Source organism: Eulemur rufifrons, chromosome 15 (assembly GCF_041146395.1).
Source record: "Eulemur rufifrons isolate Redbay chromosome 15, OSU_ERuf_1, whole genome shotgun sequence".
Classification (NCBI taxonomy): domain Eukaryota; kingdom Metazoa; phylum Chordata; class Mammalia; order Primates; family Lemuridae; genus Eulemur; species Eulemur rufifrons.
In genome coordinates this window covers 94,366,781-94,389,839 of record NC_090997.1, presented here as the reverse complement: position 1 = coordinate 94,389,839, position 23,059 = coordinate 94,366,781, and the positions used below count along the sequence as shown (strand labels likewise).

The 23,059-nt window shown below is 37.2% G+C and overlaps 1 protein-coding gene across 2 annotated transcripts in view; it reads right to left on the bottom strand.

Moving 5' to 3' along the window:
* TAB2 (TGF-beta activated kinase 1 (MAP3K7) binding protein 2) overlaps window positions 1-22,594 on the bottom strand; it is an 84,976-nt gene extending 62,382 nt beyond the window's left edge. For both annotated transcript variants that reach the window (XM_069489231.1, XM_069489230.1), the window contains exon 1: window positions 22,202-22,594. The gene's annotated coding sequence lies outside the window, so the exon portion shown is untranslated. The remainder of the gene's footprint in view (window positions 1-22,201) is intronic.
* Window positions 22,595-23,059: the final 465 nt, after the last annotated feature.

Below are 23,059 nucleotides of genomic sequence, written 5' to 3'. Positions count from 1 at the left end.
CAGTTGATTCTCTTGGCTTTTACAATATCATCTACAAATAATAATGAATTGATTTCCACTTTCAATAATTATAATCATATTAAGTAATTTTTACTGGTTATCAAAACTCCAATAAGCAGAACAGTTAAGACCGAAAATGTATTCGGTAGCTTTCTATTAAATAACTCCAGCTCCAGGGTTCCTTCATTTTTACTGTACTAACTTGACATTACTGATAACTTTTTCCTTGAAAACTCCTTTTCTAGCCAATACGTACACTCTTCTAGCGTCCCAGGATCTTTATTTCTATGCCTCTTCTTAATATAATGTTTGCCAAAAGGATGTAGGTACAAAGTTATGACATTCATTCTCTCACTTGTTTCTCTGGCATCTCATCTACACTCACAGCATAATCTAAAGAGAATCTCCTTTAAGTTGTAGTTTAAGCTTTCTATTCTACTTGAAGAAATTTACACATTCAGAATAGATTTGATGTTAAAAGGAATCTTACAGATTATCTAGTCTAACACCCTTATTTAATAAAAGAAAAACATAAAGTTCCAATTATATGTCAGTCATATCTGAATAAAAGTTTAGTTAATAAAAACAAAATTTGTCTCATTACTTATGAATCATAAAATAAATGCATACATTTATATGCAGTAAATATAAACAAAGTAATTAAACAAAATTCAACAGTAATCATTGGGTCTCGCTTCACTTTTGTTAAAGACATGTTTCTATTTCTAAGAGGTTTTTACTTACATGACAATGTCAATGTACGAATCTACTTATTAAAGTGGATTAAAAAAAGTAGAGAATGGCAATAAAGTTAAAACCTACTCAATCCTATATATTCCTGCATTAATTCGTTATATTCCAGATTTTTGAACAAAACCACATTACTACCTATGCTAATGCTTTCTGGTGGAGTTGATGTCCTGATCCAGTCTGCAAGAAGCAAATACCATGGTCACTTGCTACGGCACTTAGAATAGTACCTTGCACATGGCAGCTACCACTGCTACTGAACAATTGCTACTTCTAAATATATTCACATTATTATAACATGGCCATAGGAATGATTCAACCATACAAAAAAGAATCCGGTTAGCGGATGAACACCTCACTCTACTCCTTTCAGTCTATTTTCCAGGTCTTGTTCCATGAGTAGGGTCAGAACCCTCACTTATCTAGGAACACCTGTCCGACCACTCTCAATCCAGAAATGCTTTAAGATCTCAACATGAGTCTGTTAGGCTCCTTGTAGGATGCTGAAAATGAAAAGCTCATTTTAAAAGTAAATTTTACACTCCAACATCTCCAAGCTTTTAAGCTGATTTAGCTATGATATAGAATATATGAAAAATAAAAGGGAATGTCATGAGAAGCAAAAACATGTTTTTCTCTCTTAATTGTGCTTATATTTAAACTTTTCCCAAACTAGTCTCCTTCCAACTTCTCATTTTTTGTCTGAAGTAGCAATTGTCTTTTCGACCTGAAAACTGACATTACCTTTACTTTTCTCTTTCTTTACCTTTACCCAACTCCTTCAAACCTTGTCCGTTTTATAATTAATTAAATTCCTCAAAACACACCTCCTAAGACTCTCCTCACTGGATGTTACAGTCAATACAGTACACACAATCACTTCCATAGCTCTGAAATCTAAAAAGTTATAAAAGGATTGTTTCATGAAGCTTCATGGGGAAACTTACCTGGTGATGGCAAAAATCTGACTTGAACTGACAAAAGGTTATTCACTGGCTTGATTTAACCCACTTACTGTGAATATTTCCAGCTTTCAATGCAGAAATATTAGTGTCTAATTACAGGGTGATGATTCAGACCTCGCTGGAGGAGTTATATAATATGAATTTCAGCCCCCATACCACCAAGTTCTATAATTTTTTCTTTCTAATACCCCCTGGAATCTATCCCTACTGCTACCATGCCATCCTTATCATTCAATATCTAAGTGACCAAACCCTTGCTTACCTCCCTGCCACCATGGTCTTCCCACCTGATCTATATGTATAGCACAACCAATTAAGAAATGTTCCTATAATCACTTTAACTATTTCATTCCATTGCACAAGAATTTATTAACAATAAACTGAAACAGATACATAGTAAGAGAGTAAGGATAGCGATTGTGGAATTACAGATGAGTTTTTAATCCTTTTAAACCTTAGTTTCTCTACAGTTGTGGGCTAAAAAGAGTTCCCCCCATTTTTTAAAACTTGTCGAAACTTTCAAATTTTCTAAATTAACTTACATTTATTCTGTAATTGAGACAAAACAAACAAATGAACAAAGTTGACTAGGCTCCTTTCCTGCTTATCACTCTGACTAAAACCCCTCAGTGTGGTTTTCAATGCCTTCTCTAGTCTGGTTCTGCTATATCAGGGTTCATAGATCCCTTTGGCAGTCTGGAGAAAGCTACAGAGGTTTTAAATGCATAAAATATAATACCTAGGATTACGAAGAAAGCCAGTTTGCTAAAATATGTTAATTTTGAAGGTATGATTTTAAATGCATAAAATAAAATATATGATTACCAAGGAATTATACTGAAACACAGTGACCAAGTATATTTTAAAACCTTATTTGTGGTATATTAACGTATATACTTCTTTATTAACACTTAATACACTGGGTCTAATAACAACCCTAATTTTGAAGTAGCAATGTGCACAAATTATATCTAGTGATATACACAATAGTAAAGTAATTTGAAACTATCTGTGGTTTTTCTATTGGTAATAAAGACACAGGTATTGCTAAAATTATTGTGGTCTCTTGCTCAAAATCATACTAGAAGGAAATGCTAAATTATGAAAATATATAAAAAAAATAAAAAAAATAAAAAAATAAAAAAAATAAAATAAAAAAAATAAAAAAAATATAAAGATGTCATTTTTTTCCTCATCCAAATGCATGGAACCCTCTAAATTCTATCACCAGAACCCTTCAGGATCCTGCAGCCTAGACTAAAACCATTCTACTAAATCCACCTACTTTTATTTCCCACAAATCCCCACACCCTTAGGAATCCAGTCAGGCTTGTCTGAACATGTTCAACTCGCTTTCTCTCCCTTCTTTCCTTACCATGCTACTGCCCTTGCTTAGAATGTCATTTCTTCACCCTGATGCTAATCAAAATCTTAATTACCTTTTCAAAACCAATTCTAGTTTCACCTCCTTCTTGAATCCTTTTTCTCCTGCTTCAGCCCACATAGGTCTCTATTCCTAGCATTACTAATGTACCTGTGGGTCAATGCTGTATGATTCAACAGTTAATTATTCTCTTATAGTTCTACTTCTGTGTTTCTTCATCAAAGTTGTAAGATCCCTGGGAACATGGGCTACGTGCTTAAATATAGGGCATTGCTTATATATAATATAGGCACATAAAATACACTCAATAAATAAAGTGACCTCAATAAATCAAGTAGATGATCACTTGTTTGGCAACTTCAAGCACCAGAAAATATATCAAGAGAAGATAAAAAATTCCACTAAGCAGCTAAAACAGATATTACAAATTAAACTTACAATTCACCTCTATCAGAACCTAGATACTCCTGTTTAATAAAACCCAGAAGCTTATTTACTAGGCAGCAATGAATTTCCAGTAATAAGTCATGGAAGGAGTACTAAAGCAGGCACAAAACAATGATTCATTCCAAACATATCTGTTAAGCACCTACTACACATTAGGTACTGGTTCCAGAGTCCACAGATTCGATTCTCACACAGGAACTTAGTGCCTGGCCTTGGACTAGAACTTGGGGTTCCTGACTCATTCTGAAGCGCTGAAACAAAAAATTTTTATTTTCCAGAAAAGGTTTAGTATTGAGGGAGAGGGAGAGGTGTCCCTAATTCAGAAAGCAGCAAAGCATGTAAAAGATTATAAAGAAAAAGATTTAGAGCCACAAATATCTGTATCTATCTACATATAACATATTTTTAAAAATCTCTGTAAAATCTCTAAAGAAATAGATTTTGGGGTGTCAATCATCTTTTGTAGAGTATTTATTACCCAATGATATTAGATGACTGAGGTGTTACTCCGCTCATTGACTGATTAATATTTTAATCACAAACAATTCATAAAGTTTTTCTTTGAAGAGCTCTGCCAATTTGTCTCATTTATTTCATATAAAAACATAAAAACTTATCCTGGAGGTGGGTTGGGGTGGGGTGGTAGTAATGATATTGGTAAATACTATTCTAAGTAATATTTATCACTGGGGGAAAGGGACCAAAAGAGAAGGATAATGACAATGGTAGGCAAGGGGGTAGGCAATGAGAAATTGCTCTCCACACATTTCAAGCTCTACTGTTGATTATGACTAAAAAAAAATTACTTTTCCTAAAGGGAAGTTCTCAGACTAATAGCAATGGAATTCAGAGTGAGTGAGTAAGGGAGAAGTGAGGGGTAAGACTAGAACAAGTAAACTGATAGCCTGACAATACCATGCTAACATCCTAAAGTCATCTTGTCCCAAACTCAACTCCAATACTCAATAATGTATGTCTCTGTTAATCATAAATAGCATGATTCTGAAGCTAGAAACCTCAGTCTTCAATTCTTTTCCTCTCCACATACAACCAATGGCAAAGTTTCACTGATTACTCTCACAAAAATTTCCTACATTCATCCCCCTTCTCATTCCCACCAATGTGTTCAGGTATCTGTTACCTGAACAACCACATAACCCAATGATCTCTGATCTGACTGCTTATTCTCATAAGTGTTTCTAAATTGTATTTCATTCTGGTAACAAACTTGCTAGCTTCCTAAAAGACAGGCTGGATCCTGTCACTTTCCTCCCTAAGAGAGGCAAGATACTTTGTAGAGGTACACTGTACTGAGATTCAGTAGAAGGTGTTGACATTGACTAGGGGAATAATGGAAGAGGCAAGACAGAAAGCAAAGAAACTTGAGGACCAAGAACTTACAATAAGAATCAGAAAAGTTAGTTAGATAAAATTTAGTAAAGAATGATGTCAAGAAAGCCAAATGAAAAGTTATAACAAAATGATTATAAAGTTTTATTATTTTTATAGCAATGAATTTTCTAATAGCTTACATTTATTAAATGGTAGGCACTGGGCCAAACGATTTATAATGCATTCACTTAATGTTCCCAATAATCACGTGAGGTAGGTACCTCTATATGAGACTCAGTTGACTACATATTGCTCTCTCCCATTAGAAAAATAATTATTTTATACATCCCTCTCTTGTTCCCTGAGATGCTTAAAACAGAACATTAAACATTCCTAACTATGTTGGTATCAACAATACCAAAGAAAGCCATTCTTCCTACGGACTTTATTAATTTGCATTGGACTAATATGATTTCTATCTGTACACATGTATATACAGATATATACATATACATATACATGCTATTGATCTGGAAATAAATACCATGGTTTTAAAAAATATACATTCTGGTACTTAAATCTGCATTGGAATAGTAAAAGCTGAGGGTAATTTTGTTTCGTAAAGCTCAAAAGTGAGGCCGGGCGCCGTGGCTCACGCCTGTAATCTTAGCACCCTGGGAGGCCGGGGTGGGAGGATCGCTTGAGGTCAGGAGTTCAAGACCAGCCTGAGCAAGAGCAAGACCTCATCTCTATTAAAAATAGAAACAGGCCGGGCGCGGTGGCTCACGCCTGTAATCCTAGCACTCCGGGAGGCTGAGGTGGGCGGATCGTTTGAGCTCAGGAGTTCGAGACCAGCCTGAGCAAGAGCGAGACCCCATCTCTACTAAGAATAGAAAGAAATTATATGGACAGCTAAAAATATATATAGAAAAAATTAGCCGGGCATGGTGGTGCATGCCTGTAGTCCCAGCTACTCGGGAGGCTGAGATAGGAGGATCGCTTGGGCCCAGGAGTTTGAGGTTGCTGTGAGCTAGGCTGACGCCACGGCACTCACTCTAGCCTGGGCAACAGAGTGAGACTCTGTCTCAAAAAAAAAAAAAAAAAAAAAAAGAAACAAATGATTTGGACAACTAAAAAAAAAAAAAAAAAATATATATATATATATAAAATTAGCCGGGCATGGTGCGCATGCCTGTAGTCTCAGCTACTCGGGAGGCTGAGGCAGAAGGATTGCTTAAGCCCAGGAGTTTGAGGTTGCTGTGAGCTAGGCTGACACCACGGCACTCTAGCCCGGGCAACAGAGCGAGACTCTGTCTCAAAAAAAAAAAAAAAAAAAAAAAAAAATGCTCAAAAGTGAAAAGGTATATAAAAATGCTTTTGTAAGTATAATTATTACTAAAGAGAAATTTGGTCTATACCTCTATCATCTGCCTAAAAATGGGAAGAAAGACTAGGTAGAACATAGACAAATATTCCTTTATTTTAAAATGTGCACAAGAAATTTCCTATGAGACATGCTACTATGGACTCTAAGCCCAGCCTACCATTTGCAATGTACACTCCATTCACCACAAGAAGTCAGGGCCAAAGTTTAGATGAATTTGCAGAAATCCATTAGGGAAAAAAGAGCAAATGGCAAAAGGCAATATATATGCCTCAGTAATCTTGGGTTAGTGATGCTACTGTGTATGGGGGCACTCTCTAGGAGTGGAATGCTTGTTTGAAAGCACCAGAAAAGATATCAACCACAACCTATACTCTGGAATCTCAAAAACTCATTTACTTTAAAAAACAAGCACGTCCACTAGCTTTAAACTCTGGTAGTCTACATTCATTCATTCTTAAGTATTTACTGAGAGATTAAGCCCTAAGGCATCATATTAACGTTACAAAAACTTACATTTAGTGGGAGAAACTGAAAAGTAAACAGATAATTGCAATATAACACAGTAAATCCTGCAATGGAATAAATAAATAGATAAATTAATAAGAAAAATATCACTAGAGCTAATAATCAGTTACAACAGAAAAAAATCATGGCATTTAAAAAACATTTTCTAGAATACATTAATATAAAGCAAACATATCTGAGTGGGACTCAGAAGATTTTTTTTTTTTTTTGGCCTTTTTTTTTTTGTTTGTTTTTTGAGACTGTCACTCAGGCTACAGTGCAGTGGCATCATCATAACTCACTGCATCCTCAAACTCCTGGGCTCAAGCGATCCTCCTGCGTCAGCCTCCCGAGTAGCTGGGACTACAAGCACAGGCCACTGTGCCCAGCTAAGTTTTCTATTTTTAGTAGAGATGGGGTCTCACTCTTGCTCAGGCTGATCTCAAACTCCTGAGCTCAAGCAATCCTCCTGCCTCAGACTCCCAGAGTGCTAGGATTACAGGCGTGAGCCACCGCACCCCACCTCTCTGCCTGTTTTTGTCTGTAATAGAAATGTTGCCATAGAAAGCCATTTAGGCACTTAACAGTGTCAAACTCTTTTCACAATATTCATAGAGCTACTTCATTTTATAAAGATTTAGGACAAAACTCTGAAAATTAGTAGGACATTATTAGATGACCACTATTATAGCCATCTACCTATTAAATAAGTACAATTAAATACATATTATAGTAAATATCCATCCCCAAATTATCTCCCAATCACATAATTTCTGATGCACAACAGTCTGCTGATAAACAGAACTAAATTTTCCCAAACCTCTTCACATGTTAGGAGAATCTGGCTTTTTGCTAATGAGCCATAAATAGCAGTAAAAAGAAAGCAGTTAGTTACAGGCATAGTTTTTAACAAACACCACTACAATTCCTTATACATCAATTCAAGTGATGAATTCCAAATTTATATTTTTAGACTGAATCTCTTGCCTGAATTCCATTTTATATATTGAATGGACCGCCTACTTGATATCATCAGTTATATATCTAAAAGGGATTTCAAAGTTAACATGTTCAAAAACAAGCTCCTGATTGTCCAGCCCAGTCTAAACTTGCCACTTTTCAGCATTTTCCCCCAACTCAGTCAAGGGCAACTCCACACTTCCAATTGCTTGGGCCAAAAATCTCAAGAGTCCTTCTTGAATTTTCTTTTATGCTTCAGATTCAATTCATCAGCAACTCCTGCCCACACAAGGTTTGAAACATCCAAAATCTGACCTCTTCTCACCTTTTCCTATAATCACCCCGGTCTCAGCCACCATCGGCTCTCACTAGATTACTGCAATAAATTCTAATATGGTCTCCCTGCTTATATCTTTGCTCCAGCCCCAAATGTACGCCATATAGCAAAGTTACCACCAGTTATAATTTAAAGAAAAGCCCTTAAAAAGGACCTTGTCAATTGACATAGTAAAAACATTTGACAGAATTTAAGACCCAGTCATAACAAAAACTCTTAACAAACTCGGAATAGAAAAGGAGCTTTCTCAACCTGATAAACAGCATCTACAAAAACCCTACCTAACATAAAGTTAATAGTGAAAGGCTGAATGCTGTCCCCCTAAGATCAGGAATAAACTTGTCAGCTCTCACCACTATTATGAAATATAGTATTGAAAGTACTAGTCAGAGCAGTATGACAAGAAAAGGAAATAAAAGGCACACAGATTGGAAAGGAAGAAATAAAACTGTCTCTATTCACAGACACATGAGAAAACCCACAGAATCTACAAAAACAAACAAACAAACAAACAAAAAACACACACACACACACACACACACACAAAAATAAAACATGTTCTAAAACTGATAGTTAATTTAGCAAGGTCTCAGAACATAAGATTTACCCACAGAAATCAACCATTTTGCTGCATACTAACAATGAACAATTGGAAATAAAAATTAAAAACATAATACCAATTACAATCATTCCAAAAAAATTATCTAGGTATAAATCTAACAAAACAGGTATAGGATTTGTATACTAGAAACTACAAAATGCTGAAGAAAGAAACCAAAGACCTAAATAAATGGAGAGACATACTATGGTTCATGGATTGAAAACACAACAAAATAAAAATGTCAATTTTCTCCAAATTGACTTACAGGTTTAATGCAATTCTTACCAAAATCACAGCAAGATGTTTTAGTAGATTCTACGTTTTACCTGTAAAGGAACTGGAATAGCTAAAGCAACTCTGAAAAAGGAAAATTAAATTGGAGTAATTTCACTACCTAATCTTAAGACTTACTATATAGCACAGTAATCAGTGTAGTACTGGTGGAGGTATAGACACAAAGATCAATGGAACAGAATAGAGAATCCAGAAAAAGACTCTGAGGATTACTGCCATCTGATTTTTGACAAAGGTGCAAAAGCAATGCAATGAAGGAAGTATAGTCTTTTCAACAAACTATGTTGGAACAACTGGTCATCTATCGCCAAAAAAGATTAACTTCAACCTACACTTCACAACTTATATAAAAATTAAATCAAAATAGATCATAGATCTATATATGGAAGATCTTTTAGGGAACTTTTAGAATAAGAGAAAAATCTTTCAGACCAAAGATTAGCCAAAGTATTCTAATTTGACAGGACAAGAAAGGCACAATCCATAAAAGAAAAAAATGCATAAAATGGTCTTCATCAAAACTAAAATTTTTCGCTCTGCAAAAGATGCTGTTAAGAGGATACAAAGACAAGCCACATACTAGGAGAAAGTATTTGTAAATCACATATCCAACAAAGAGCTTTGGATCCACAATGTGTAAGGAACTCTCCCTCAACAAAAAATAATCCAGTAAGAATATGAGCAAGAGACTTGAACAGATACTTCACCACAAAGGCTATACAGACAGCAGAGAAGCACATGAAAATCTGTTCAACAACATAAGCCACTGGAGAAATGCAAATTAATGCTACCGTAAGATATCACTACATACCTATTAGACTGGCTGAAATAAGAAATACTGACAATACCAATGCTGGCAAGGATGCAGAGAAACTAGGTCTTACATATACTGCTGGTGGGAATGTAAAATGGTACAGCCACTCTGGAAAAGACTGGCAGTTTCTTAAAAAGTTAAATATACATCTATCATGCAACCCAACAATTGCACTCCTGGAGATTTATCCTATAGCGATAAAAACATATTTTCACATATAAACTTGTATAAAACTGTTCACAGCGGCTTTATTTTTATAGCCCCAAACTGTAAACTCAAAAGTCCTTCAGATTAGTGAATGGGTAAACAAACTGTGGTACATCCATACAACAATATACTTCTTAGCATTAAAAAGCAATGAACTATTGATACATGCAACAATCTGGATGAATCTCAAGGGCATTATGCTGAGTGGCGGGGGCGGGGGGAAGCCAATCTCTAAAGGTAAGATAATGTATGATTTCATGTACATAACATTCTTGAGGTGACAAAATTATAGTGACAGAGAACAGATGGGTGGTTGTCAGGTGTTAGAGTTGGAGGGAAAGGTGAGCCTATTAAGGGGGTAACACAAACGAGTTTCTTTATGATGATGAAACAATTCTATATCCTGACTGTGAGGGTTGTATGAATTTGTACACATGATAAATGTTATAGAACTATACACATACAAACACCAATAAATAAATCGTGTTCTAAGAAGTGAAAGGGAAAAGGCAAATTAGATTATATCTTAAAACCCTTCAGTGGCTTCTTATCTCATCCTGGGTAAAATCTAAAGTCCTTATCACAGTCTAAAGACCCTACATGGAAAGCACACATTCACCTGGATCTCATTTACCTTCCCCCCAACCCCGGCTCCAACTACACTGACTGGCCTTCCTGCTCTTGGAAGATGGCAAGCATACTCCCACCTAAAGGCCTCTGTATTTGCTACTGCCTCTATTTGGAAAGCTCTTTCCCTTTATCACTTCATTCAGGTAACTGCTCAAATGTCATCTAATCATAGAAGCCTTCCCTGTCTCCCCCCAATATAAAGTGATGTCTTCTTCCTCTTTCTCCTTCCATAGGAACCTTAAAATCAACAAAGAGAACTCAAACCTCTTCTTCTCCTGTTATTCCCCTGGTCTGTTCTGTATCAGTCAATATCACCCCACGGATGTGCCCAGGAACTCAAGCCAGGGCATGTGTGATCTTTATCTTGCTTTGCTTCACACTCAGTATTCCCTTGTGGATTACCTCCTCTACTCTTCTTAATTACCCCATTATCACAGCCTTCATTCAGGTCCTTTTCAACTCTTAAATAGATGCTTATAGGCCTGCCTCTCTCTCAAGCCTGGCTCTTTCCTAAAGTATTCTCTACACTGCAGCCAGAGTCTTTCTAGAATGTTAATTTAAGAACTTGTCTTCCATCATTTATAGGATGAAATCAAATCTTCTTTATGTAGCGTACAAGTATCTTCATGCTTTGTCTTCTAATTTTCCACCTCACTTCCTATTAACTTACCACTGGTGTCTAATGCACCGTGGAACGACTCTCAGTTACCACGTACATGTGGACTTTCCCACCTCCATCCTTTATGCATGCTGTTTCTCTCTGTCCATCTTTCTACCTGCAACCTGGACCTTTCTTCCTTGCTCATCTGACATGCACTCAGATTAAGGGTCACCTTTCCTATGAAGTTTCCCTGTCATATCCTTTTATCCCTCACTGAATCAGATATCCCCTCCTATGATTCCTGAAGTATTTTATATTTAACTCTGTCACGGCATTTGTCACGGTATATCACACTTGTTTGTATGTCTCTTAACGGCAAGAACTATATCTTACTCGTCTGTCCATCCCCTTCACCTAGCAAAGTACCTGGCACACAGCAGAAACTCAAAACTATTGGATAAGGGAGTTAGTTTGAATAATAAAGAATTTAGAGATGAGACACAATAGAAGAATGAGTAAGGCAAGATTTCCTGGTTTAGCCAGCTATTCTGCAAGGTGTGTCAGAGAGAGCACATGAAACACACTCTATCGAGTTGCTTTCTATTCTTTTGATCATGTGATAGCTTATAAAAGTTGATGTACTGATTGATAGCTTGGTCTGGCTAAGATCACTAGTTCAATTTTCCCATGAATCAGTTACCTTCCTCAAAAAAGTACTACTTGTTTCACTTGAAGAACTACAGCAATGGCTCTGGACAGTCACCCTCTAAATGGACACCATTGTTCATGAGAAGAAAATCTCATGAAGAGAATGAGGATGTCTCACTCAGGCCAACCCATCACCTCAGCTAGACACATCTCAAAGTGCATGTAAACCCAACCAAAATGTCAATGCACTTTTAGATGTAAAAAAGCAGAATTGCCATATGTGGAAGTGGGAATTTTCTTCTGAAATCCCCATTTCCACATGCTTATTTTTCCATTTCCTAGAAAATCATCCCTAAGAGTGGCATACAGTACTTTAGTCAAGTACGGTTCAGGTACATGCTAGTTACAAGGTAAACAGCAACAGTTACCCTCAATATAAATATATAGTATCCTTATTTCCAGCAACTTTTATTTGCAATCAATCCCTTGGATGTTTCCATGAGCACATTTTCTCTTCAATTCTAGTAACTACTTAAACTGTGACACCTACATACAACTACTTAACTTCTGAAGAGTAGAAATCCATGTTTATTAGGTCACAACTGCTTTTTAAAAACTAACCAAGCAAGTATACCACCATTTGTGCTCAATAGATTAAAATGGAACTTGTAATCTTTCTTGGATTCTTTTTTAAAAGGCACCATTTGTGTTCAATGGATTAAAATGGAACATGTAATCTGTCCTGGATTCTCTTTAAAAAGCAACTATCTTCTTGCCTATACTGCTATTTTCTCTATAATTACTTTCTAATGATGACTTTGTACCAGTAGAAATCTTTTTTTTTTTTTTTTTTTTTTTTGTTGAGACAGAGTCTCACTTTGTTGCCCAGGCTAGAGTGAGTGCCGTGGCGTCAGCTTAGCTCACAGCAACCTCAAACTCCTGGGCTCAAGCGATCCTACTGCCTCAGCCTCCCGAGTAGCTGGGACTACAGGCATGCGCCACTATGCCCGGCTAATTTTTTTTTTTTTTTTTTTTCTATATAGATTTTTAGGTGTCCATATAATGTGTTTCTATTTTTAGTAGAGACGGGGTCTCGCTCAGGCTGGTCTCGAACTCCTGACCTTGAGCAATCCACCCGCCTCGGCCTCCCAGAGTGCTAGGATTACAGGCGTGAGCCACCGCGCCCGGCCCAGTAGAAATCTTTAATCAGGAAATGCTAGCATAAAAGAAAAGCATAAAAGACAAAACAGTCCACAGAATGTCAAGAATATAGAAGCAAGTATCTATATAACAGGCTTTATACCATAGATTTAAATATCATTAATTTTTAAAGGGCAGTTTCTTCAATTTAATAATCTATTAATGGCTTTGCTGCATGTAAGATAATCTGTTGCAAAAAAAGCAAAATTAATTTGCTGATCTAATTATCACTGGTATTAAGTAACCCATCCGAAAGGATCTGAAAATATGTTAGGTTTTCAAAATAATGGTATTTGATCAAAATAAAAATGAAACTTTTTTGCATACATATACAAATAATCCTTCACATTACATGTTGACTTTTGCTAACAGCAAAACTTTCAGCTATTAAAAACAAGACTGAAAAGACCAACATGTACCTCACAATTCTTTCTGCAATAGTAATACGTCATTTCCCCAATGATTAATGGCTGGGTCCCCATCACTATTTGTGCTTCTGGCTTTATTTTATAGACTGCACAAAAACTGCATATATGTAAGACAAAAGAGTATTTATTATCTCTACAATAGAGATTTCACATACACACACAGACACAGCAGAATGTTCTAAACGTATGTACTTAATAAAATGCATTTTTTTAAACTGTTTTAGCAGCATCTACGGTAATTGGATTTATAGTTCAGTAATAAGTATTACTATAGTACCAGCAAGAGTTCTGAAGTTTACTGATCAATAAACAAATGGTATGTTAAAATATTATTTATACAAACTGCATTTAATACTAATTAGTAGAGCAAAATATTCTATAATCACACCAGTCTACTCAAGGGATCAAGAAAAAAATTTTCAGGAAAAAAAAATCAGAGCAAAAGACAATCACAGTTAATCCAATAATAAATACAGGAAAATAAACCACTATTTCCCTTTTGAATGTGAAACACAAACATAGAAAACAGTATTACTGAAATAACTGGAAAAAAATAGCTAGCAATTTAAAATAGAGAAAGTACAAAGATCATTTAATACAGATAAAGTGGTATAATTTTATAGTATTATATTAACCTGATATTTGAGGTGTTCTAAAAAATCTCATCCATGCCAAATTTCTAATGCTTTTCCTACCTTTCTTTAACTAAATTATAGATTTGTAAACTACAAATTGAAAATGCCACCTTTTCCTACAGGAATAGGGAAGAAAAATACAAAGAATTAATAATCTGCATGTTTATTCTGTGATTAAAAAATAACAGTGGCTTTTTTTTATTTCATCCTTGATCTAAAGAGTTACAGTAAACAGTATAAAAATTATTTTTTTCATTCTATTTGTTAAGGAAAAACCAAGTGAACAGATACCCTGAAGAAAAAACCTAACAAAGTAAAATTCCAAATGTAAAATTACTTCCCATTATTTATGCTACATATCTAATGTAACTAGAAGAAAAATTCATCTTGTTCTATGTGAAAGAGTAATACTTTTTATAATTAAACTTTGCTAAATATAAGGTTATCAAAATGAAGCTAATATGAAAAAGTTATAGGGAAGAAAAGCTGCCTTAAAAAGTACAGTATATCATAGGATATATCTTATACTTTGAGTACTGTTTATTCACAGGTACTGTGCTAGGTAACATAAGACATACAGATAATGTAGGGTAGGTATTATTATTTGCATTTTTCTGAAGAAAAGTCCTTGGTGCAAAGAGTTTGAGTGATGCCTAAGACCACATAGCTATAATTAGTAATAGAACTTAGATTTGAACTTAAACTCCTCTGACTTTAAAGCCCAGGTCTTTTTATTATACCTCATTGACATCCACCATGGTAAAATTAAGATATTTAAAGGGGTAGAGGATGAAAAGCTGACAAGTTAACAAAGAGATCAATTAAAAATCAAAAGTAATATTCTCTTCAGTTTCTAAAAGACTTAAAACCAGGTAAAATCCCTTTTACCACTCTCTCTCCAGTTCATATCAGAATTACCTGCTTTTGCCGATTTCTCCAACTAAACAAAACCTGCCTGGTATGAGAACAATGTTATGCAAAGTCAAGTTGCTGAGTTCAAGTTTTCATTTGTATTAGCAAATATTTTCTCTCATTGACGAAGAATGGAAAATCATTCCACTGAACTGCTATATTGGCTCCCTACTGATGAAACAAGCCTTATCTTTGGCCTGCCTGGCTGGCAAATGGACAGAAAGCAAACTTGTGATGTACTCAATTTTGCTAACACTAAAAAGGTTAACATTGAGACATTAAAGGTAAAAAAAAATAATAATTTTCCTTAATCTAAATGTGAGCAAAACTTTAAGCTAAAATTCAAAATAGCAGTATTATTTAATGATTCAGATGATGGTTAATAATCCAGGCAATAAGAATTTACTGACCACAAATTACTCTTTCACACAACACTTTCTTTAATGGATTAATTCTTTTGAACAATTCTATTAATAATAATCACCACTCACATATTTCCACCAAAATCTCTGCTGAAATCTACATTTTTTTATTTCCTCTTCTTTCTCCTCTTTCTCCTCCTCCTCCTCCTCTCTCCTTGTCTTTCTGCAGGACTACTCCAACTTCTACTTTATTATTTGGCTTCTGTGACTTATATCAGGAGTACCGGTACTAGGCCCATTTTTTGTTTTTCTTAAGTGAAACAAGACTGCCACTTTCTTTAACAAGGCAATTAAAATACTACAAATTCTCATACTGCTTGTCTGTTGTACTTGTTTGTGGGTAAATGGGATTTCCTTTCTGAAGCCACTTAAACTGACACCTTGCAACAGTATTTCTTTCCAGTAGATTGTTATTGTTCAAAATAAGCAAACAAAAGTATCACCAGAGTATAAAATATTCAATTCTATGTATTTCTATCTCACTTCCAAAACAGTATTGTGGCACACCAAATTTGAATAGAAAGCATCCTATATATGCCTTGTGGGGAATTTTTAAAAAATCTAAGAAACATTTTATGTAAATGATTAAAGGTCTTACAACCTGAGAGAAGTCTTAAATTATAGGAAAGCTAAAATTATTCTTCTTTAGGTAGAGGATAACTTGCTACAGAATAAGAAAAAGCTGACTGGTGCTAAGATTTAAGCATTTGACGAATGGCTACTGTTAAAGTGGGGAGTGGGACGGTTGTGGGATGTTTTTGTTTTGTTTTTGTGAAAACACCAACATTTCCCACATCATAGAAACTTAACTAAATGACTGAGCCATTTAATCCATAAAGTCAGTACAAACCTAATTTCACTGAAATTGCCTTAAAGAGATAAAATAAACTTGTCCTTTAATAGTTAAGAACATATAATTATGCATGAATTATTTTTTCTACTCTGCTTTAAAAGACTGCTGTATCACTTTTTCACTTTGAAGTCAACATCATAAGAACAGGTTAATAAACACTAAGCTAGCTGCAAATAACTGATTTCTTCCTTTCAATTTCTACAATATTTTTCAAATTTTTTGCTAGATAAAAAAAATAGTACTTAGAAGACTGCATAACGTCTTAGCCTCTTCCTAAAACTAGCCTTACTAAGACTTAAGTCCAGTGCAGTCACCCTTTAGGCTCAGGAATTTACTACCAAACAGAGCTGCAATATACAGAAAACCTATCACTAAGAACCATTCGACATTTAACACACAATATTTCTTGAGCTCTTAACTACAGGCCAAGCACTGAAGATACTGTGCAGTAAAGACTAAAAGGAGAAGACAACATGGGCTGTCCTTGAGAAGCTGTTTAGTGCTCTCCCAGGCTAAAAATGAACATAAGCATTGCAACTTGAATGGTTATTTCACTCTTTCCTCAAAAAACTCATTCACAATTTGCATTACTTTATTTTTGTAAAAGTTTTCCTTAACACTTTGTAAATTCTTTGAATTAATTACCCCAGTTCACACAATAAAGGAGTCAAATAATGACAAAAGGGAACATTTACTGAATATTTACTATGTGCCAGGCACTGTACTAAACGTTCTACAAGTATTTACATGAACTGGAATTGTACACAGTATTTGTTGTCTACCTGTCAAAATGCTGAGATCCAGTTTATTAACCTATATGACAAGATGTGACATAATGTTCCTTCCTCAGAAAAGATTGTTGGTTTACTTCTGATGCTGAGATCCAGTTTATTAACCTATATGACAAGATGTGACACAATGTTCCTTCATCAGAAAAGATTGTTGGTTTACTTCTGATGCTGAGATCCAGTTTATTAACCTATATGACAAGATGTGACACAATGTTCCTTCCTCAGAAAAGATTGTTGGTTTACTTCTGATGCTGAGATCCAGTTTATTAACCTATATGACAAGATGTGACACAATGTTCCTTCCTCAGAAAAGATTGTTGGTTTACTTCTGATGCTGAGATCCAGTTTACTAACCTATATGACAAGATGTGACACAATGTTCCTTCATCAGAAAAAGGAAGATTGGTGGTTTACTTCTGATATTACATTGACTAGATAGATAACACGCACAAACTCTCCAGAAAGTACTAGTGACTATAAGTTACTATTGTGTTTTAATTAACATTATGCTATCAGACAAAACTACTTTAGTTGTTCAAATGAAATGTGTATTAACTAATGTCCACATAGTGCTATTAGAGCTTCCTGGAGGGTCACCAACTTCAGACAAGTTTGTATGACAGACTACCAGATAAGCAGAAAACAAAAAGTTGCTATTTACTAAGCTCCTACTATACATAAGACAATTTACATAAATTGTATAATTTAATCATCATAACAATCTTATAGCTATTATACTGATTTCACAGAGAAAAGAACAAGCTCAGAGAAGCTAAGAAATTGTAATTGGTCCCAAATTTAAAGGCAAAGTTAGGTAAGTGGCAAAACCAGGATTCAAACCAGGATAGTAAATTCCAAAATTTTCTACCCAGCCACAAAGCATCTTTCTGAAGGAGTAACAATAGGAAAAAACTCTGTAATTTTGAAGTACAAATATAATTGCATTCTGAAGTTATAAAGTGTATTCTTAAAAGAAAAATTTTATGTATGGGATAGCTTTTGCTTTTTGAAATCAAAGATACTACCCATCACACAATTTTTTCAAAGATCAAATAAGCAATGTTCATTTCTCAATCTCCTTTTGTTTTTCTCCACAGTACTTTTTTCTCCCAGACATACTACATTTTATTCATTTATTATGTCCTTTATCACTAAAATGTAAACTATATGAGAACAGAAATTTTTGTCTATTATTCATGACTATGTTTCCCTAGCACATATTAAGTGCTCAATAAATATTTGTGAAAGGAATGAAAGCCTAGCACACAGTAGGCATTCAATAAACATTTGTTCCTTTCTCTTTAATATGCAGGATACCACTCCCTTGAAACCAAATTCTGAACTGGAATCAATGATTAGAAATGTAATAAAATTTCCTAATAAAGTTTTACATTAAAAATGAATGAGGCAAATAAAAAAAGTCACATTCAGCAAAGGCTCATTAATCAAGCATCATTAGGAGATAAAGGGACCTATATAAGTTAAATTTTGAACAAATACACTTTTAAATGCCAAAATTTTAATCAATTTTCATAGGGACCACTCACTGATATTAACATACATGATTTTACTTTGTGGCAATTTTGACTTGGATCTCCTTCTGAAACATCAACTTATCAGCTGACATTTCCACTGTGCTCACTCTGCACACTCCTTTTCTACAGATTAGGAAAGGAGAAACTAAGCATATTCTGTAAAATGAATTAATAAAAATCCAAGTGAAAAATCTAAGTGAAATGGTAACTGCAAAGTAGGAGCTTTGTGACCACTATTCTTTTTTTTTACTAGAAGGCTGAATGAATATAGGTAAAGTACCACTTACTAATAAACAGGCTGTTTTGAGAGGTGGGATACTTAGAAAACAAAGAAGAAGTACCCCCCCATCTCTCTTTATCAAGATTACAGTCAAGATTAGTGATTAACTAAAGAGAATGTAAAAAGCACAACTCCTAAGAGTACTTAGGTCTTTTAGCTTTCTGAGTAAGCAGCACCCTTGTCCTTGATTTTTTAGGATCAGAATCATAAGATACAAAATGTTAAAATACTGTAAGTACTCTGGAAGCATGAGCCAAAGGCAAATAAATATGAACAGACATACACTAAATTCCATATAATTTCAATGTCTTCAAATTCTTACCATCTTAACCAGAGTTTTAAATAAGATGACATATATAGATTGTTAGAGCCTATGAAAAGATTCAGAGCAAATTGCCTTAGTATACAGTTCAGCATGATCATTTTCCTGTGCTTTGGCAGCCACCACTACCCACATCTCCACATTCCTAGCTGCCTAAAACTGTTCATTTAATCCTCTACTAGCATCTTTTCCCCTTCTCCTCCTTCTTATTACTGTTTTGTCCCAATCTTCACACTTGCCTCTGTTATTATCTCATAATCCTTCTATTTTAGAAAGTCCCAATCTTAGATCAAATAAAGATGACATAAGTGAAACAAAGGAAAAGTGCTACTACTGTTCTCTGGGTCATGGGAACCTGGCCAGGCAGAGATATAATGGGATTAAAACTTTTGTCAATTATAGTTTAATTTATGAACTTCATACAGTATAAAGATTATTAGAAACTTTTTTCAAAACATCCATAACAAGGCAAAAATTATCTTCTAAACTACGTTGAGGATCATAAAAAACTTTTAGTCCTGATCTGTTTATATAACTAAAAAAATGCTGTCATAGAAAATTCAGACACTCCTCAAGGGCTTTTTGGGCATGTAATTCATAGAGTAAAATGGCCTACATTATACCTATTTTTCAAAATGCAGTGGGTTCACAGATACACACATACATTTCATTCTAAACAGTACTTTGTGAAAAGAAATTTTCCTTACAAGGAAAATTACAGAAGTAGAATAAACTTTTATTTCTGTCAAAACACAGGACCAATCATGTTAAAACATTTACTGAAGTATAAAGTGTTACTAACACTAACGAAGTAATCCTCAATCCCAACGTAATTAGAGATCTGGGTAGTGCCTATATAACTACGTAGAGTTTAAAAACCTCCTCATTCAGTAGGTGTAATAACTGTACCCAATATCCAAGTCTTAAAATATCCTTAGCTGAAGCAAGCACTTCTTTCCACTAAAGAAGGACCAAATGTAGGTGCTATTTCAATCAAATGGTATTGATTTAAGTTAATATTTACTTTTCAGGAAACATGTATCAGATGAGACAGTGATCATTTTAACCACTTCTTAATGAGTCACAAAAGCACAGGTTCTACTATGAGACAGTTCACTAAAGAAGGTTCGAATGGCAACATTTCATCAGAGGCCTTTAAAGAATACTTTTAAAGTCATGAAAAATTATTCTATGCAGCCAAGAGAGAAAGGAAATACTGGAGTATATTCAGTGGATAACTTATTCATCTAATTAACATACTCAACTTTCAGTTTGATTCTTTAACAATTTAAAACTTAAGCACCCTCTATTAGAAACTCATTAGACTTATGAGGGAAAAACCCAAACAGAAGTTCTGAATCACTGGAATTTTTGTTCTATTTCCTGTTAACACACTGATAGTACCATCATTAAACATATTCGTTCCACATATGTTTTTTAAAAAGCTATAGGATCCTTCTTATACTAACTGGACCCTAATTTAGTCTACAGCTCATTTGACAGTTCTCATTGTTTCTAGTTATTAAAGTGCTCAGCCAAAGCATACAGTAAAATGAAAATCTATGTCTTCCTTTATTTAGAAACTGCAATGGTTTCAAAATTTTAAAGTTTCAAACCGTCAAGACTTAAAATTGTGATTTCACTGTTGCAAAGAATTTAAAATTATTTTTGAAAAGGTGTCAATACTCTGCTACTGTAAACCAAGAGTGTGGTAAGCAGTAGTAGGGTAAAAACTGAAAGCAAATACTCTATTCCATGCCCACCAAAATTCCCGGCCAAATCTAGAATTGCATAATGAGCATCATATTCTTTTCAGTATGTTAAAGCAGAAAAGAATTTCTTTTATAAAACGTGAAGTCAACCGGGCCCCCAAATTTGACACTTTGCAAACTTACCTAAAACAGACAAAATGGATGCAAAATTATATTGCCGTACAGTTGCTTTGAATACGACCTTAGTGTTCAAGAACTTTCCAATGAATAGCACTGAACAGTCCTTGCACTGGGGACCTGAATTTCATGAACTACTGAGAAGCCCCTGGGAAGCCACAAATTCCCTCCACTCTCCTGGAAACCCCTCTTATCAGAAACATTTGAAGAATTTCTCCACAACAATTAAGCTGACTTGAAGAATGGAAACCTAACATCTCAAATATACTATATATGGAATGAAACACGGCCAAACACATAAATACAAACCCACACGGTCTCTGACACTTTGGTGTACAACTCTGCCTGAACATCCCACAGCATCAGCAACAGAAAGATCCACCTGTCACCTGTTCAGCAATACCGAGACCCTTTCAGCCTTCCTGCCTCAGCCACAATCGTAGGGTTTTAGGTTGATGGGACAGAAAACTAGAATTATCTTGTGAAATCTAAGCAGCCACATATTCATAGCCAGGCTTGCTCCCCACTTCAAAGACGGCTGCAGAAAACCAAGATCGGAAAGGGGACGATGTTCTCTCCCCGATCCCCACACAATTTCCCTGTCTCTCCCCTCAACAACTCTGCCCCCAAGTCATCTTTATGTAGATCTCAGCTCCCCAAAATAAGTTTCCCCTCCCCCACCCCCACCTCACACATGCCTGAGGGCGGGATGGGGGCACCGGGGCAGGCAGGGGCCCTCCCCACCCCCTGGCACCCTCCCCCACCCGGGGCTCTCCCGGCGCTCAACTCCAATGAATCTCCCCCTCCCCCTTCCCCTGGGCGCCCGGGAGCCCAGGCCCGGCCCGATGCTCCCCACCCCCACCGGTCTGGAGGACTTGGGGGGCCTCCCTCTCTGCCTCGCCACTGGGGGAAGAAAAGAGGCGGAGGGAGGAAGAGTGCGAGGAAGAAGCGGACGCCCCGCAAGGGCCTCGCGCGGCGGCGGAGCCCCTTCCAGACGAAGGGGGGGGCGCGGAAAGCTGAGGGGAGAGCCGCGCTGGGGATCCCGCCGAGGCCCGGCAGCGCTGTCCGCTTACCCTTCGCCGCCGCCGCTTCCCCCTCCTCCTCCTCGGCCGCCGCCGCCGCCTCTCCCACTAGGGCAGCCGTCTCCACCGTCGCCGCTGCCGCCTCCGCCACCACGGCCGCCGCCAGCGCCGCCGCCGCCACCGATTCCACCCGGCAGGGGGGACACCTCAGCCCTCCCTCCCTCCCCGCTCAGCCCCCTCCGATCGGCCGCCGCCGCCAACTCCCTCCGGCCGCCGCCGCCGCCGCCGCCGCCGCTCGTGGCTGAGGGGGAGGGGAGGGGAGGGGGTCGGGCTGGGTCGCCCCGCCGGCGGCTGCTGCAGATCAAAAACGACGGCTGGGCGGCGTCGGCGCTCCCCGATCCTCGGCTGCGGCTTGCTCGGTCTCCCCACCTCCCTCTGCCCCCACCCCCCTCACGCTCGCCAGCCCTCCCCCCACCCCCCCAGGTCTCGCTCGCTCTCGCCGCGGCTCCGCCAGCCCAGTCCAAATCAAAATACTGTCACACAATATGGCGGCGCGGCGGCCGGCAAACACCGCGAGATCTGCGGCCGCAGCTGAGGCGGCGGCTGTGACGAGGCCTCCCCCAGCCGGGCGGCGGGGGAGCGGGCGGCGGCGGCGTCCCGGGGATGCTCTTTCTCCGCCCCGCACCCCTCCCCCGGCACTCGCAGTCTCCACACCCGTCTTGCGAAGGCCAGGGGGGAACGCGGCCCCGCCGCGCGCACTGGCGCGGCTCGCCGCCGGGGCCGTGCGAAGGGGGCCCCGGATCCCACTGTAGTCGGGCGCCCGTACTTGGGTTGAGGGGGTGCAGCTTTACACCTCTCCCCGCGGGGGCCGAGGACAGTTTGGGCTGAAGAAAGAAAGGAACTGAGGTC